This window comes from Rhipicephalus microplus, chromosome 6 (genome assembly GCF_043290135.1).
Source record: "Rhipicephalus microplus isolate Deutch F79 chromosome 6, USDA_Rmic, whole genome shotgun sequence".
Taxonomy (NCBI): Eukaryota; Metazoa; Arthropoda; class Arachnida; order Ixodida; family Ixodidae; genus Rhipicephalus; species Rhipicephalus microplus.
The window spans coordinates 9,269,124-9,284,796 of record NC_134705.1 but is presented as its reverse complement, the minus strand read 5'-3'; the positions used below and the strand labels follow the sequence as shown (position 1 = coordinate 9,284,796).

General features: G+C 39.8%; 2 protein-coding genes and 1 long non-coding RNA gene across 9 annotated transcripts in view; 2 read left to right on the top strand and 1 right to left on the bottom strand.

The window, feature by feature from the left end:
- The window catches only part of LOC119168738 (Kv channel-interacting protein 4), an 850,622-nt gene that overhangs the window by 578,642 nt on the left and 256,307 nt on the right, over positions 1–15,673 (top strand). The window lies entirely within an intron of this gene.
- LOC119167749 (uncharacterized) overlaps positions 1–15,673 on the bottom strand; it is a 197,231-nt gene that overhangs the window by 95,688 nt on the left and 85,870 nt on the right. Inside the window, exons 3-4 of one of the 2 annotated variants that reach the window (XR_012884086.1) lie at positions 11,120–11,158; positions 694–9,439 (exon numbers count right to left, since the gene is read on the bottom strand). The exons of the other annotated variant lie outside the window; for it this stretch is intronic. The gene's annotated coding sequence lies outside the window, so the exon portion shown is untranslated. Of the gene's footprint in view, positions 1–693; positions 9,440–11,119; positions 11,159–15,673 lie in introns of those variants that run through there. 2 annotated transcript variants of the gene reach the window in all.
- On the top strand, positions 528–14,966 carry LOC142765188 (uncharacterized). 2 transcript variants are annotated; one of them, XR_012884089.1, is made up of 4 exons: positions 529–599; positions 678–805; positions 4,191–4,307; positions 9,073–14,966. It is a non-coding gene; the product is annotated as an uncharacterized LOC142765188 (long non-coding RNA). The 2 variants fall into 2 exon arrangements; XR_012884088.1 differs by having other exon boundaries at positions 528–805.

Here is a 15,673-nt window from a genome sequence, read left to right as displayed (position 1 = left end):
TCATGTAGCTGTGTTTCACTTAGTAGCTCTCTCGCTCGATCTCAAATCGAGCGCGGGACACGACGATAATGCGCACGGCGGTGCCTCGCGTAGCGGCGACATCAGCTGATTGTGCCGGCTGGCTTGCTTCGATTTGCTTCAGAGCAAAGAAATATGCCTTGAAAAATCGCGTACTGCACTAAGTCAAAATGTTAGTTCTTTGTAGTCATCCTCAGATTCATTAGGAACTGTGATACAACTACTGCCGTGCTTTGCGTAGGTGACACGCACAGAACGTAAAACCGCACCATGTCTGTCGTAGAAGCAATAGATGGCTGTCGTCTGCTAGAACAAAAACAAAATGAAGATCTGCAAAAAATTTATACTTTGCATATTCTTTCTTTGCGTAACCAGTTATTATTTTCAAAATATTTTGCCACATAACATAAACATTTTTAGTTTATTGTAGCAACAGACATTTTCCCTCCGCAAAGAGATATTCAAGTCAAAGCCAACCACAGCTAAAGCCACATGTTGCTTGCCCTCCTTGTTTGCGTGAGCATGCAGTTTCCGTGCGTCTCTCGCATGTTCAAGCTGCTACGTTCATAAGAAGATTGAAGGTAAAAGCATAAAATTTACGCAAGGAAGCACCGTTCCTCGTTTGTGCAATGTGCAAAGATTGCGCGCTATTCATGCAGTTTTTCGAGTGCGGGTTAAGTGCGAGTTCTCCAAGGAATCGGCGGATTGTGCGGGCGCTCGAAGGACTCCAAGGTGACGGATGACGTCTTTAGTGGCTTTCCTCAGGACAGTGTGAAAGAAACTAAAGGTAAGTGGGGACACGTTATGATGTAGAATAAGTATTCCACTTAGTGCAAGTGTGTGTTGCTGCACTCGAACGAGGCGTCGTGAAGCGGCAGCCTTACGCGCCTTTGCGAGGGCGGTTACCGATACGCTTTGACAACGCTGACACCAGCGGAGCCATGGCGCATCGGCGCGGCCTTACTGGAGCTGATTCGCGACAACTGCGGCAACACGCGTGTGTGGTGATCGATGTTTTCATATGTGCGATGCTCGTGAGGAGGACACACACGGCGCTTGCTACGTTGGTAATTAAACGAAGCCTGCAGCGCCATTTGATGCAAAGCAACATTTTGTTCACGCTCGTGAGTGATACAATTTGTAACATGGCTCGATTCATCTAGCCAACCGCCTAAGTGGGTATAATAAGCATACGTCCACGGTGGAGCATTATTCAGTGGCTTGTGCTAGTTAAACGTTGTAATGTGTGTGCCCAGTGTAGAGAGAGAGGTGTGCGTGCAATCTGCATGTGTGCCTGCAGGACTCCTTTGCTTGTAACTAATAATGTACCGGCCAGCACCTACGTCGTACGTCTGACTTTGAAGAAAACTTGCATGCACAATGTGAGATTTTGTAATCTGCCAGAGCTGCCTTTTTGAAAATGATGTGCTGCCAGCATGTTCAAAATATGTTTCGCTGCCGTGTGGCAGGGGGTGCAGTTATCACGTTGTTGTGTAGTTGGTGATGCAAGCATTTATAGTTTCGATGCATTAATATTTCTCATCTAACTCATCAGGTGTTTGGCTGTCTCAGCACAAACAAGGCAAAGAGAAGGAATATGGGTAGTGACAGGACCAGTGTCTACTTTTGTGTGCAGTGAATTCCGTTGTTGGTCATACCTATATTCTGACAACCTTTCTGTTGTGCTTTTACGCCCAATTTATACCATGACACAGTTGTCAGCGATTCAAGAGAGAATAGTGATTTTAGCTTTCAGAGATGTTAATGACTGAATGCCTAGTAATGCACAGCCCCAAGTAAGAACAAGAGACATCAGTATGATCACTAAGGAACGAGTACACTCTGTCATCTGAAAATTGCATTGTGCAAAATGTTACCTAAATAAGAGACCTCTCTTGTTAGCAAACAGTGTGGTGTCACTTCGAGCACTGTGCCCATCATTCCCTCCCTCGGCGCAGGGGCTGGTTGGAAAGAAAGTTCCACCAGCGGGATCTTTCTGCATAGCAGGGCTGCGTGAATCTGTATTTCTCAGACAGAAATTTCGATGAATTGTGTTTCTAACGCCACTAAAAGGTATGGTCCCTGCCTATAATGAATGATTCTTCTAGGTTAAGATGCAGTGATTTGCTCGTCGTAAGTGGCAGCCATAAAAAATGTTTCTCCTTCAAAGCAAACATTCTGTATGTTGACGGGGACAGATGTTTTGAGAAACATTGGCATGGTATGGATTTAAACGTACTCAATTTTTGTTGTGACATGTGCACTGCAGTTTTAAACAAGACACAGCATTGGCTGCAGCAAAGTTTTAGGCTGCTGTGCAATATTTTACGGACAAGATTCTCACTCACGTCGCAAAATTTTGATCGAAAGTGAAAGAAAAAGAAAAAAAAACAAGAAAGCACTTTGTCGTGTGTTAGGCTGAGGTTAACAAATCCCCATGAAAATCAAAGCGAAGTTGTCTGTGACGTTCCTCGTAGCCCACTGAAATGCATGTGATTTAAACTCTATAGCTTAATAATATACATATTCGTTTGTGCAGTTACATTGCTGCATATGACACCTACAACGTATTTGCATACTTACATTGCTCCCTTATGAGCTAACACACAAACCTGTAGCGTGCATCGCCACTTCATGAATATCGAGTGGTAAAAGTACTAAGTATATGTGAAACAACAATCTCTGCTTATTACATGAAGACATGTGAGGCCTTCGATAAAACGAGTTATACTTTTATTGGGCTTGCGTACTCGTCGGAGAGATGCATACATGCGGCTTCAGCAAATGGTATCTTCCAGCCCGGTGACCATAGAATTTTTTTTCTGCACACAGCGCAAACACCGAGATGTACCCACTCGCAGATAATCGCGTCAGATGCATATTTACCTTGACTAAAATGTCGAATCAAGTTTTTTCAACAACCGGTCGCTGCCACGAGTGCTAACGTCTTCGCAAACAAGACACATTGTTATTCACACTGCACACACTAAACACAATATTCTCTATTGAACCGATATTCTCAACACCTAACTACATGCACACTACATGCCGCAATCAACAGTGCACATTTTTGAAGACTATGCCCCTGTTCCTCGCACAGGCCACCACGTGTGTTCACTGTTTCAAGGTAAACAGACAGTGTGGCAAATATTTTACCACACAGTTTAGCACACAGGCAGATGTTTGCTGACACATACTACAGCTAATGTTGACTTTGTAACGTGAAGTGTAAGCTTTTAAAAATTAAAACTCGCCCCAAACACCGCACGACTGTACCGGGCTGAGCCACCAGCGGGAGTGTTTTTCCAGCCACACCTTTTACATGTGCCAGTGACATCATGCTGTGACGTACCTCGGTAGGGGCCTATCGCTGCGTACTTTGAGTGAATGAGGGTCCTGTTAGAGAAAGCAGGCATTGTTGATTTCGTAACTTGTTCGTTTCCAACTGGACCTTCATTTACACCAGTTGTCTCACTGATATTCAGGCGAATTTTTGTGCAATAAATTATACAGTTGGCAGTCTGTGCTTGCCCCATACTGTTGTTACTGGTGTTTCTCATTGTTACTTTGCACTGTTCATTACTGCTCACCTACAGAAACTACCCTAGCTTGCCGCTGTTTTGGACAAGATGCAGCTGGCAAGTGCGATAGTGTTCATAACTCGAAATGCTCAAGCAAAAATTATCGTTTCATATTCAGTTAGTTGCATTCATATGATTGCATTCATTTTATTACAATATAAGTAATCATTGAATAAACATGAATCCGTGTTCTCTCATATAATGCTCACAACTTTAAATATCAAATTGAATGGTGTTTATAAAAAACACGGGTTTTAGCTAATCTTCATGCTATTTTATTGAACAGCTGACAAAACGCGGTTGCATGCTTACTTGCCATGAATTGGATTGTGTTTGAAATAGATTGCAATTCTTCACCGGACTGCCAGTAACACTTCACATTGGCGTAACGTTTATTAACCACGGATTGATCAATTTTTAGGAACATAAAGAAAGAAGCGGCAGGCCGTGATATTTACTTGATATTGTCATCCGTTTTGCTACCCCACGCATTGTCATGCAAACTTCCTACAGAGTGGTTATGGGTCTTGCATGTGTGTCTGTAAACCAAGAACTTTGGGTAGAATATATTTGTCTTACAAATGTTTGCAGGACTGTGGAGGTTGTAGGGCTGCTTAGCCAATAGTAATGGTGGAACCCCTGGACATGTGTTCAACCATGCTGCATCAGCTGCTTGGTGTTTTCACCGCATCTTTACAGATGTGTTCGGTGAGTAAAGCAAGCAGGTTTCGACACAGGGAAAAATATAATATGGCAGCAACTCTTGTGCGTGTCTTACATCCCAAGTATATCAAATATTTATCTTGCACCTTGTAGCCTGTATTTTTAAAGAGACACTTCTTTTTGCTTTATAATTGAGTCTTGATGCTTCGACAGCAATGTATTTGTGTTTGACAGCAAGTGTTCTTGAACAAATAACTGATATCAATAATCACAAAACACCCTTCATACTTGGTTTTGAGCATAAGCTTGCACATATCTATAGCAGATTCAATTGTTCATTTTTTTCGCTGTCATGATAATGGGCAAGTAGCAAAGGAAACTTCAAATTGGAGTGGTCAATGATGTCTGTTTAGGCTGTGCCATATTACTTTGCAACCAGAGTTACTTGTGGCCACATATACAATAAAGCCTTATGACGTGCATTCTAAATGAGATTACCATATTACATTTCACTGCATCTTGATATGTGTCGAACAAATGCAGATATCTTTAGCTTGCCACTATAAAAGGATCCTAAATCAATACAAGGTTCAAATTTAGTCGTGGTGTTGCAGCTATGTATGACTCTACAATGGATGCATAGCCGTGATAATTTTTCTATATGTTGTCGCAATAGCAATGTTACACACATTGGACGTTACAAAAGCGGTCCTCGCTTATTTCGCTTTTTTTTCGCTATGCTTCTTTCTTGTCTCTTCTTGCCATGTGCTCCTCCTCACTGTGCAATGAGCAAGAGCAATGGACACACCAACACATATTTAAAAAAAATTTTGTAAGGTGAACACTGAGGGGCTGAACCCTTTCAAAAGGCTCAAAAAGGAAAAGGTATTGTATCTAGCTACTTTTTGAGCACCCACAGTTAATTGTGCTGCTGCAGTTGTCATTGTTGATCAGGCCACTATTCTGAAGTCGTTGCACACATTTGCTTGAAATGTTAAAAATAATTTGAAGTGGTTTGGCACCCTTTATTGCAGTTACACACAGAACCAGGTTTCAATCTGTAAGTGAAATATGTTCACTAATAATCAATCCTAATGATATGTGAAATTCAGGAAATATTCACAGAAAAGCTCAAGAAAAGACTAAATGGTTGCCCCTTGAACGTGAAGGAGATACCCTTCTTCTAAAAGGTCAATAGACAGTCTAGTAGTCTCGATATTACATGCACTATAAAATATTCTGGTGTGGTGCTTTCATGCATGTTATAATGAGAGGGGTTTTCAATAGATGTGTTGTCACTTTGCCCTGTGTTGCTGAAATCGTTCACATAGTTGTAATACATGAATCGCTTTATGCCTTTTGATTTTATGCAAACGGTTTGCTTACCCAGCCGGTATAACTTGATTTGGATAAAATCATAAATGCTATAACTTTTTTGTACTATACAGCAGGTTTATTTTTAAAATACGTGACCATAGATGCGAACGCAGTTGGTGGCGTGCTTGATTATTGCTTCACTATCACCACTCTAACTACACCTGCTACAGTGCATAGTGTGACAAAAATAATGGTACCTAACATTACTGGCAGCATACACTTTTATGTCTCAAAATGTGTTTGAAAGCCTACTAAAATTGTGTGTACTTTTTTTTCGCTCCAACTAATTATTCTGGTCTACTCAAAGCAGCTTCCACTCTTTTAAAGTCCTCAAACTATTTGGTGTTGAAACGAAGTATCAATGCCATTTCCTTTCTTTGTCGGCCTACTCACCACTCTAATAACGAGAATTACCCGACAACATTACCCAGAAATATATAGGGATGTTATAAAAAGTAATGTTAATTCAATTGTCAAAAAACGTGAACCCATTAGTAACTTGTCGCCATGTTACGTTTTTGTTCACTCCCTTTTCACAATTTTGTTGAAGTTATTTTTGATAACACCCCTATAGTTTGTTTGGCATCATTGTCTATTCTCATTATAATGTGTTCAGCATAGACAACGAACCATTAAATTTATAGTTCTTTCCTTTACTCGTGAATCTGAAACAGTGAATCTCAATCTTCGCGTTGTGTGACTTTATTTTTGATCAGTTGTGCGTGTACGTGCGTTCGTGTACGTGCATTTAAGTGGGAGGGTGAATTATTGCCACCTTTTTTGACTAGCAGATTTTCTGAGAACTAACAGAGGCATAATGCTGCCGAAGAAGTATAGGGATATCGGAAGTAATCGTAATGTAACTGTCAAGAAAGAAAAGTGGAAGAAAAGATAACATACCAAGGCGAGGGACTGAACCTGCGACCTCCGAATAAAGCGTGCGGTGCTCTACCAGCTGTGCTACGTACCACATCAGCTTTTGTACCTTCCGCTTGGCAAGGTATATATGTGCACCTAATCGTCGGAGAGAGTTAGCCCCGCTTGTTGCCATTGTGGCTAGTTTAGGACACTTCTTTTTTTTGGCATCGCGTAGCATGTGATGTTATTACAAGCTGGAAGCCTGACTAACGCTTCTGTGCCTAATGCACATATATACCCCATAAGTGGACGGGTAGATAACTGTCATAGTAGCGCAGTTAGTAGGGCATCAGATGCATTATTCAAAGGTTTCTAGATTCAATTATTGCGCACGACAAGTTACCTTTTCATCCACGTTACTTTCTTCTCAATTACATAACAAATACTTCCATTAATATCCCTAGTACTTTTTCTGGCAGCATTGTCAGTTCTCAATAATATCGTTTCTGACAAAAAAAAACGAACCCTTTTTTCATTCATTTGTAGTGAGGAACTTGTTATGGCAGGCTTGGTGCCATGAGGTTGTATATGAGGGATAATTGGTCAGCTGTTAGCTCGTGTAATAATAGCGCGTGCTGCGTGCCGCCAGTAGGCAAAAAAGGGGTCCCACACTCGCTATAATGGTAACAGGCAGCGCTGACTGACTTTCCATGATTAAATGCACATATATACCGTACAAAGTGAAAGGGGGATAGCAGACATGGTAGCTCAGTTGTTAGAGCATCGGACACGTTTTTCGAAGGTCGAAGGCTCGGTCCCTGTCCAGGGCAGGTTATCTTTTTTCCTTCTACTTTTCTTTCTCTACAATTACAACACTTCTATTCTTCTTGCAGATTTTCTGGTGTTTGCTAAAAAAGGTACCTTATAATCTGAAGAGGCAAACAGAATGTGCCAGTGTATGAGTTAAATCTTGTAGCGATTACAAGTAAGATATGTTTTGAAGAATAAATCATTCTGCCACTTGCCTAAGGAATGACTATAAGACAAGGTGCTGGATGCACTTTGTTATTTTTTATTCGAGCTATCTTGAATTCTATTTTTTTAAATTACATGGGCTACACATGACGGTATCACACACTTTAATGCCACAAAGAATATGCAGCGAGCAACGTTATAAATGCGAAATTGCATAAGGATAAAGTGAAAACAGCACCCTCGAAGAGAACGTACAGAAAGCACAGTGTGAAGGCGTCATTCCTTCTGCCCGTCCTTTACAAGTGCGAGCTGTTTTCACCTCATGCTGATCAACTAACTAGATTGAGATGTGTTGTTATAGTGCATAATGATGCTCCACGGGAAACTAGGTTTGTCTCAAACTCTGTGTGTGTCTTTCAACCTATATGGTGCCCGGTTCAAGGGTTCATGCAGACCAGATCATGTAAAACAGGACACCCGTTTAACATAATAACATGGCGCAAAGCATAAAGCAGTGAATGGGACCTCATATCAATTTTTATAGTAGCTGTTTTTTTTTCTGCAATAGAAAGCTTACTGGTCTGAGCGTGTAATCATGCAGTGAAAGACGAGAATTTTCGGGGCTTGTTTCTTTTTGTTTGACATGTCTTTCATGAATACATTTATTGGTAACACGGGAAGTGCTGTAAACATTTTAAGAATATTCGGGTCTCTCACTGCTATGAAGTGTCCCACAACACAGGCTGAAAATAGTGGAAGGTCAGCATAACAGCTTTATGTGTTTGTGCATTGCAGTTTGCTGCGAAAGCATGCATTTCACGTGCGTGTGAAATGCACATATTTCGCACTGTTCGCCACGATGGCACTGCTGCTTTTTGAGGGTTGAGTCCTCTGCATACGCAGCACAGAATAATGTTGGCAAAGGTAATAAGGATATGTGCTGTAACTTTGACCACTAATCTTTTTGCATGTTAAAGCATCAAACTATTCACAGTAAACATACAGGCTGTATGACATACTGATTTTTAGGCTGTTTAAGTGCAATTTTAAAAAGAAATGCCACTCAAGTTGCAAAAAGAATGCAGTTCAATTCACGGATATTGATTTCCGCCTCCAATCACACATTCTGGCGACTTGTCAGTCTCTTTGATGAAGAAATACTAATCAAAAATTTTAGCTGACTGGGTTGGTATTGATGTTGAATTTTGTGCATTGCTCATGAGTAGAACAATACATTCATGCCCTACCCTTCAGTACTGCCTGAAATCGATCAGGCAATCTTTGCATATTTTTAGTATCATTGCACGATCAGTGTCAGCTTAAGCTATGTCATGAAAGTGGCCCACAGTGTCCAGCTAATGTTGTTTCCGTGTGCAACTGTAGTTGTGGTTGTGCTGAATGACATTTCTTTATATACACTACATAAAAAATTTGCTCCTTTAGAGTCAAGTGCATCTTCGGATCGAGTGTAAATGTTTGCATATGTGAGGTCTTAAGTTTTATAAGAGATTCCTAAGCGTGTCATGAGAAAATGTGTGTTCTGCAAAATTTGTATACCATTATATACAACTCTTAAAGCCTCGTCTATAACTTTGTGCAGGTTGACCTTGAGCAGAAAACGAGGAGCGGCAGCAGCCCCTAGAAAAGAGCTAGCACCCTCCAAGCTCCCCAAGCTCTTTTCGACAGGAAGAGCGAAGTCACTGTATGGCATTGAAAACCATTGGAAGTAGTGCCTTATCAGTACACTGTGCTGCTCTTTCATCACGGAAGACGAAGTTGTCCACTCCAGAGGAACTTCACGCAGTCAAGAAATCATGTGTCAGTCAAGAAATCATGTGTCACATTCAGCCGGGATGGCTAGAGGGAGTCGGGCAGGCGTGTTTGGACATTCGTCTAGCCAAGTAGTGCCAATTTTCGCACTGGTCCTGTTGGAGTTACTGCCAAAAATGATAGAAGCTTCGTCACCTCTGTAAATGTACAAATGTGTAGTGAAAAATTAGCGGCATTAGTTTTTTCTATACCTGAAAGCTGCCAACATTCTTCAATGTACAGGAGTTTGGTTCCTCACTTATGGGTGTAAAGCCCTCCAAAGAAAAAAATGTTACAAGTCTACTTACAGAAGGCCCCAAGGCACTACCCTTAGGTTTTTTTTTTTTTGGCTTGTAATCATAAGCATCTCGTTTGGGTGAACATGAACATTTTAAGCATGTACAGCGAAAAATTTCGGTGACTGGTCGTTTTGTCGTTATCATGTTAATCTCAATTATATTAAGCATGTTGTGCATTACGTTGTCAATCTGGTTCATGTGCATAGAAGATACTACGCAGTTTCAGGCTACTTCAAGCACTGTATTGTAGTATAAAAAGGCTGGAAGCAACCTATAAATAATTTTTTAACACAGTTGCTTAATCTGATGCATGATACATTACTAAACTTTCGTGCGTATTCATCAATGTAAGCTCGTCTTAGTGTTATCCAAAATGAAGATGCGAGTTGACAGATGGAAGCATCTAGTGGGGTAATCAGGGTGAACAGTGATAGTGCATCAGACAGGCTGGCCGATCTTGCGATCATAGGACCTATTTTTTAGTAGCCAGCTTGTCATCCTTGGCGTGTTAGTTTAAATGGGGTTAGTAATGACATCGTCTTTTGGTGTAAGCGTGTGTACCTGTTAGAAATGTTTGTCTGAAGAAAAAAAAACCCATAACGCAGAAGAGTGCAGTCCTCGCTTCCTTTCAAGTTAGGTTGCGATGATACAAAGTGTTCTCCCGTCGGAGGTTGGAGGTAAGGGAAGCAAAAATGTAAAAGAAAGAAAAAAAGAAAAAAGAAGAAAGAAAAGGAGGATGCAAAGTAAAAATAGTGTGCTATGCGGCTCCTACTTTGCATCCCCCCTTTTCTTCTTTTGTTCCCTTCTTTTCTTTTTTCACCTTTTTTTTACATTTGCATTGTCCCATCTAGTGCAGGAATCAATGACACATGGCTTTGCTATAGCAAAGAAGGCTATATGGTGTTGGATTGAACAGTGCATTTTACTTCATTCAGTTTATTTACGCATTTCCGATGGAGGCGGAAAGGTTGTAGGCCCGTGTGCTCTGATTTGGGTGCACGTTAAAGAACCCCAGGTGGTCGAAATTTCCAGAGCCCTCCACTACGGTATCTGTCATAATCAGATGGTGGTTTTGGGATGTTAAACCCCACATATCAATCAGTTTATTTACAGACTGATCAGTCTTGCAATATGTGCTTCCTGTCTGTCATCACACATAATCAAATGAAAACTTTGCACTTGGCTCTTAGTATACTGGTATACAGCTTGTGTCTTGGACTACTCAAAATGAATGTTATTTTGCTGCTATTTATGGTAATGAATTTATCCAACATGAAAATGTCTTGCCTTGTTAACTTTGTCAGACCTGCCTTTCTTTTTCTTTCCTATGCAGGCATTGTATGTAAGGATAACAGTAACAGAGAGGTGATAGCTTGAGCTTAGGAAGAATAAATACTGGCAGTGAGGCAATTGCGCAAAACATCCCAGCCATTTTGCCAACCATCCTAAATGTGTTTCGAAAGAAATATTGTGCTCGTTTACTGTATTGAAAACAGTAAAATACTAAAATATGCCACAAAGAACAAAAAATTAGGTCACCTTGGTGCCTTCTGGGCTTCCCAGGATGTCGTCTGGGTGCTGTTTGTAAAAAAAGTATTTAAAAATTACTGCCTCTTCTACACCGAATTCGGTCTAGGTATTACGTAAAGGTGATTGTGTGTAGTGCATGAAGCTCAGTAATATTAGTGAAATTTTTTTGCCACATCAAAAGCAAGGAAGCAGTTCTCTTTATATGGAAAGTTATGTAATTACGCTTTTTTAAAGGAGAAAATCATTTTTGTAGTTTCCTAATGATGGCTGTTTTCGCATTTGATTTACGACAGCTTCCGTTCCGAAGTTCCCCATGGCCCTCAATAGGAGACTTCAAAAATAATTTTCCTCATTGAAACAAACATTGTAATAATAACACTTGCCATATAACAAGAACTGTTTATTTGATTTCAACTTACACATGAAAATAGTTTTCAATTAGACAAACACATTTATCTATTTATGAACGCTACAGGCATGAGGACATTACATAGGGGGGGGAGGGGTAATAGTATACATATATAGAAACTAACACAAACAACAAAGTAATAAAATACATGAAGAAGTAAATAACAACGTATGAATAGTGTACAAAATTCGCAGAAAATCAATTATGAAGATAAAACTACATTTTAAAGGAAGGCATAACATAAGAACAAGCAAGGTTGAACATTTATATGATAAACAATGCTGATCATAGTCAAATAAGCGAGTTATACAGCATGCTAAAAACCGTTATATATGCACATGTACATCTTGGTCGGGTGCATTAGGTCGTTCAAACACCAAGATGAAGCTTTAATTTGTGAGTGAATTCTTCGTAATATTTTATACAGACAATATTGTTGGGAAGTTGATTCCAATGATTACCAGCAAGAAGTAATGGTGAATGTAAAAACAGGTTTGTTCGGGCAAATAAAGGTTCTATTTTGAATTTCTGATCTAGCTGTCCAAATCATCTATGAGCAGGTTTAATAGGTGCAGACAGTTGCGAATGGTTATGGTAGAGATTGTGAAAAAGAGACAAAAGGGAGAACAGTCTCTGTGTGACTGTAGAGACAGCAATTTTAGTGACTTCTCGATTTCATTTATGCTAGAAGTTCGAGAGTATATCTTTGTTGAAACCGGACACTTTTGTTTTGAAGAGACTCTATTCTATTTATGAGGTAAACCTGGTGAGCGTTCCATATTTGGGAAGCATAGTCAAGCTTAGAGCGGACTAGTGTATTGTAAGCTAAAAGTTTAGTATAAGAATTGGCGAAATGTAAGTTACGTCTGATGAATCCCAGTGTCTTAAAAGCGTTGCTAGTGACAGTGTCATTGTGTAAGCTCCATGATAGGTCGCTCGTTAAGTGAACTCCCAAATACCTAAAATTGAGAACATTTTCAACTTGTTTCTCATTCAATGCGTAGTGATTAGTTATTGGTGTCTATTTTGTAGTAAACAAGAGGACCTTTGTTTTTCTCACGTTTACTTCCATCTGACATAGTGCAAATTGCATCTCAATGTGGACAAAAACAATTATATAGTGATATTTGTAATCTGGACCTAACGATTTTTTTTTCGTGAAATATACCTTCTGTGAAAAGAGTATTTATGGCTCAAATATTCATACAATGTGCATTATTTCCATACAAGAAATGCAAACGATAAACAGTTTGGCTGAATTCTTCAAAGTCTATGTAGCCGAAAAATTACACTAATGTTACTCGGCTTCAAATACTTTAAAGTAGCACCTTTACTTAATATGTAGATCAAGTTTGATATAGCAAGAAAAAACGGTACTTTAAAATTATTCTCACAAACAACATCCGCACGACATTCTGCGGAATTCTGAAGGTACCCACGTGAACACTACATTTTTCTCTTCAAAATATTTCAGCAAATAACTGTTTTCAAAAAAGTAAATTACCACCATTTTTTAAACTATATATCTGTGATGGTCGCCAGGCAGTGTGGTTTGCATGTTTGGTGTCGAATGGCCCAGTGGGGAAAAACAACAGATGTCTGAGCAACCTTTGACGTGCGGGCAATTTCAAAAGCATTGTTTGTTAGCAGCTATTCAATTAAGCCGTTGCCTTCATGCTTAAGCCCAGAAAGAAAACACAAGCAACCAAAGTAGTCCTAAGAGTCATGAAGACTCGCTGTTCCAAGGCTTGTGGAGCCTAACTTAGTGCAAGCTTCACCATTTTTTGAAAATTTAGATTCAACCAACAGGTTTTGGAGGCACAGTGCACTTTCATCTAAATTGTTTCACACCAGTTACTTAGATTAGATAGAAGCGGCAAGTAGGGGTAAAACTACCATTTTAAAGGCATTGTAGGTAATAACAAAAAGGTCTGCTTTCTTTTTTGTGTGGTGCTTTGCCTGAACGCTGTGCTTTTTGTGGTATAGTTCATTGTCTAGTGAACATAAGCCTTAAAACTAACATTCGCCATGTTGAGCTCGATTTCTTGGTTATTGTCATAGTAGCCATATTAAAAATTATGACTTCAAACTTGATTGTTCTTTTGAAGACTTTTTCTTGCATATTGATATTTCAGAGTCTTAGTCAATTTTGCCATAAGAAAACGTCATGTCATAATAGGTCACTTTTTATAGAGTCGTTAAGTTCTACCTCATCTTTTACATTCCTAATAGAGCAGTTATTTTCAATATTGATGTTTAAAATGGAATGAGCATGCTGTATGTAGTAAGGTGTAAGCACTTACATATAGCACATGCACCCAACTTTTCTGTTGGCAGTTTCTTTCTGTTATTCTTGATTGATATGTAGAGTTTCACGTACCAAAACCACTATTTGATTATGAGAGATGCCATAGTGGAGGGCTCTGGAAATTTCGACCACTTGGGGTTCTTTAACGTGCACCCAAATCTGAGCACACGTGCCTACACTATTTCTGCCTCCATCAGAAATGCAGCCGTTGCAGCCGGGATTTGATACCGCGACCTGTGGGTCAGCAGCCAAATTTCTGTTAGTTCTGCTCCCCTATTTCTGTGCAGTTCGGTTATAGTAGTCTGGCTTGCACAGATTTTTAATGGCACCTGCCTGATCCTGCTTGCTTTCATGGTGATTTTAACTTTCGTAAGTTGCATAGTTTTACGTCTCAAAATTGTTCAAGATGCCAATTTTGTGCACAAACTGTATAGTTTAAAGGCAGCAAATGTACATGTACGCACTATTAAATGCACATTGAGAGCTTTTACTGGCAGTTCCTAAAGTTTTAGTGAGCAGGAAGCTTTGAAATCAAAATTTTATACGAACATATCAATAGACTATCTCTACCAATGAGAATCGTGACAACAACCTTATTATTTTCACTGTGTTAAGCATGCTGTTTTCTTTTATGTGGCAGAACTAATTTATACACTTCTTTCTTCTATTATCCGCATATGCATAACATGACGGATTGTGTGCCTCATATTTTCAGTTTCATTCTGTGTGTTATATTTCTTGTGCATGTGAACTAAGGGGCTAACATGTGTCTTTGACATTATTTGTGCCGATTATTTACATTTTCAGGTGCCTATGAAGGACACATAAGTTCTATGGCAGTGACCTGCCAAATCTACAGTGGTGCCGGAGCCTCAAGCAGCATTTCGCCAATCTCCATAAGGCGTTCATGAGATAAACACAGCGCTACACTTTCACAGTGCTATGATTATTATTTATGTTTAAAGATTTCGTTCCAAAATATTGCTGTTACATTGTGTTTTGTGCCACCGTCCTGTGGCTTAAATGGAGCTCGTGAAATTACGGTGCAGTCACCTCATTTGCGTAACATCAACATTACAATGTCGCTATTCACAGCTGGAGCATACAGACAAATAAAATATTATATTGATTTTAGCGAGGCTGATGTGTATATTATAGTTTCTCTATTGCAAATAACTTTATAAGTTTTTTAGGTCTTGCATATAACACTGCATTAATGAGTTGCAATGTAACCATCATTTATAATCGCAAGCATGTTAATTTGGTAGCTTTGTAGCATATTTGACTTAAAAGCTAATTTTGCTTGCGCATCACGACAATTGAAAAGATGCCGATGATTCAATCCCTCATCATGCATCTTTAAGAAATATTGTGATTTGTACACAGTATTGCATGTACTCAAGATATGGACGTCCATTCAATTTATACATTATATTGCTTTGCACTAGATTCGGACGGCCATTGCATTTCCGCATAATCAATACAGCTTTCTTATCTGTGGAGCGTTCCGCATCATGCGGTTTTTCTTATCTGCGGACCTTTCCGCATCATGCGGCTTTCGTTATGTGCGGATCTTTCTGCGTCCTGGGCTTTCCTTATCTGCGGAACTTTCTGTATCATACGGCTTTCCGTAGTCCAATAATGGCGTATGTGCGGAGCTGCACATACGGAACGTTTCAGTAGGGACAATACAAATTATAGTGGAAAATTGGGTGACATGACCCCGTTTATGGACGGCAGGAGTGAAGGTACCCAGAACATGGTTTGGAAAATGTTCTGTGGCTCTCTAACCACGTCCTGGCTGTGTTTTCAAGGAAGAAGTAAGCATTCCAGAGCTTGTGTTCTA